The sequence below is a fragment of the Monopterus albus genome, unplaced genomic scaffold, assembly GCF_001952655.1.
Source record: "Monopterus albus unplaced genomic scaffold, M_albus_1.0 scaffold42.1, whole genome shotgun sequence".
In the NCBI taxonomy this organism is placed as follows: domain Eukaryota; kingdom Metazoa; phylum Chordata; class Actinopteri; order Synbranchiformes; family Synbranchidae; genus Monopterus; species Monopterus albus.
In genome coordinates, this window is record NW_018127922.1 from 1453529 (window position 1) to 1456373 (window position 2845).

Consider the following 2845-nt stretch of genomic DNA (forward strand, 5'->3'; position numbering starts at 1 on the left):
CGAACTGCAGCAGGTTTAACGAGGAAACAGCGAAATTAAAACATTTTCATTTTCTTGTTTGGTTAATATGTTTCCTTTTAATTATTGTGTTTACTTTGATTTGATTTAGTCTATATTTGATTTTATCGTAAATGGTCATAATTACAACTAACGTCCGTTTTATTATACATTTAACAAAATTCTATAAAAGCTATAAACGCCATTTTTACATATTATTATTATTATTATTACTGGAAATGAGCGTGACTCTTAGCATTGTATTTAACGTGTATTCTAGTAAATTTACTTCAGGTCCACTTTATTCATTTGCTAAAATGACATTTTATTCAAAATTCCTGATTCTTCTCTGTGTAAAAATTGCTCATATCCAAAAATGTCTTAACAATAAACAAAAGAAAACACAAAATAAAGTACTAAATAAATGAAAGGCTTCCATCGGAATCCCCCCACAGTCAACCTGACCTGCGGGTGTGTGACTTTCAGCCTGCGGATCAATACTTTGCAATTACACGGAAACGTTTGTGGCACTTATTAATATTCTCTTTGATGCTGAGAGGTGATTATTGCCACTCGGTAGTTTATGGTGCTATACTGACTATGACTTTGTCAGGGGAAGGCAAATGAACATGCAAACTGTTGCCATCGTAAATCTGCCTCTTTCTAAACTGCTACATTTCTCATTTCCCTGCACATCGCCAACAAAACCCAAACTATAAAACTGTTACAGTGATATGGATATTTGAGAGAGGCGTTTCTGTAAATGTGAGGCTTAAAAAAAAAAGGAGATTCTCCGTGTGAACAATTGATCCCTGTAACAGCCGTATTGATATCATAACGTCGTGGCCCGGTGGTAAGCTGAGCTGAAGGCTTGAGCACCAGCAGCATGTGGCGACTGAGGGCACCTCAATTATTCAGCAGCAGCTGAAAGGTGTATTACATTTTCTGAGGCAATAATGAAGGTATGTTGGATCGACGGGCCAATTTGTGCATTATCGGTAATATGTACAGATACAGGATGTGTGGTGCCCTTTTAATCACATTGCGGGGACTCCGAGGGCCACAGAGTGGCCCCCACCATGTGAATCACTGAATTTTAGGGTGACAGCATGTTTTAAGGTTAGGGTGAGGTTATGGGGGGCAGGGTTAGAGATAGGCAAGTAGTGGTTATGGTTAAGGTTAGGATAAGTCTCTAGGAAATGAATGTAAGTTAATGTGAAGTCTCAAAGAGGAATGAAAACATACTTGTGTACGAGTGCATGTGCACATGCCTGAGATGTTTTCATGCAGGGAAGACCATTTTTGACAGAATGAGGATGAAAGCTCTGTTTAATTGCTGAAGAGGGCATGCACATGCAGTACGTTTACACAAGGTCTCTCTCAGTTTAACACACACACACACACACACACAGGGGATGGCTACCATCCATGGGAGCAGAGTGAGGGAATGTGAGGAGAGGGGTGAGGGCCAAGACACCTCAAACTCAATAATTCATCTGATGCCAGTAGCAACAAATGAGAATGTGACCAGAGCGAAAGAAGACAGCTACCTCTGCCATCTCTGTTAGTCACCTTCTGTTATCATCAGAAACCAGAAGAGCTCAGGATTCAACCTACTGCTGAAATCTACACAGCACAATCATGGATATCCACACGCATACTCACGGTGAGATTGTGTTACTCTATGGAAACTTGAGGCCAGCATGATGGATGTGTTTTAAAGGGACAGCAGGAAATGCGGCGCATGTGTAGCTCCTGTTCCCTACGCTGTTTAATACACATAAGTGGTGTGGCTATAGGTACGTGCTAGCCAGTTCACTCACATACAGTAAGTACCATATCAAACACACTTCTGACATAAGAAAATTTTGTGCTAATCTTCTGTATATGGTTTCAAAAGGATACACTACAATTATACAACAAAATGACCCAAGAGCCTAATCAGCTTCACCTACAGGCAGCTAATATGTTAAAACGCTGCTTTCACTTAATGCATCAGTAATAAATATAGTACAGTATACACACGTATAGATGGGGGTGACAGTGGTGCGGTGGGTAAAGCGGTCATCTCCCAACCGGAAGGTTGAAGGTTTGAATCTCGGTGCCTGCAGTCCACATGTCGAAGTGTCCTTGGGCAAGACACTGAACCCCACAAGTTGCCCGCGATGGCGGCGCATATGCACGCAGAGGCCCGGGGCCCTTGGCTCCAAACAAAATTTCATTGTACATGTTACAATAAAATAAAGCTTCTTTTTCTAAATATTTGCAAAGTGTAATTATAGTTTTATACTTTTGATTATAATACTTCTTTTTTTTTTAAATAAGTATGAAGTCTTTTACTTGTAATTGAGTATTTTTACTGAGGCGCATTACTTTGACCGAAGTAAAAGATCTGAATACTTCTACCACTGATAGAGATATGATGTAAGAGGCCATCAGGGCTGACTGACAGAGATGTCATCGTATGGTGACACAACTATCAAATTAATCAATTGACAGATAATTCATCACTAATGATTTTAGTAATAAATTAAGTGATTTTCAGTTCATAAGCACCTTAAGTGTTGTGGGGTTTCTTGCTTTTGTCTGTGTTATGTCATTTGGACTGAGAATACTGAGATGTGCACACACACAACTGAAGGAATATGAGCACAGGTGGAGAGAGATCCATCTTTTAGGCTTGATAAGGTAAAATGTGTCTGTATTTCATACATTACTGGAGTTCTACCATTTTATTCCAGTATTGTTCTCAAGTGAGCTCTGTTTTATATATACTGTATGTACACGTATGTGTACTAATTCCAAAAATACAAAATAATATCATGGATATCACGAAGGGGCACTGGGC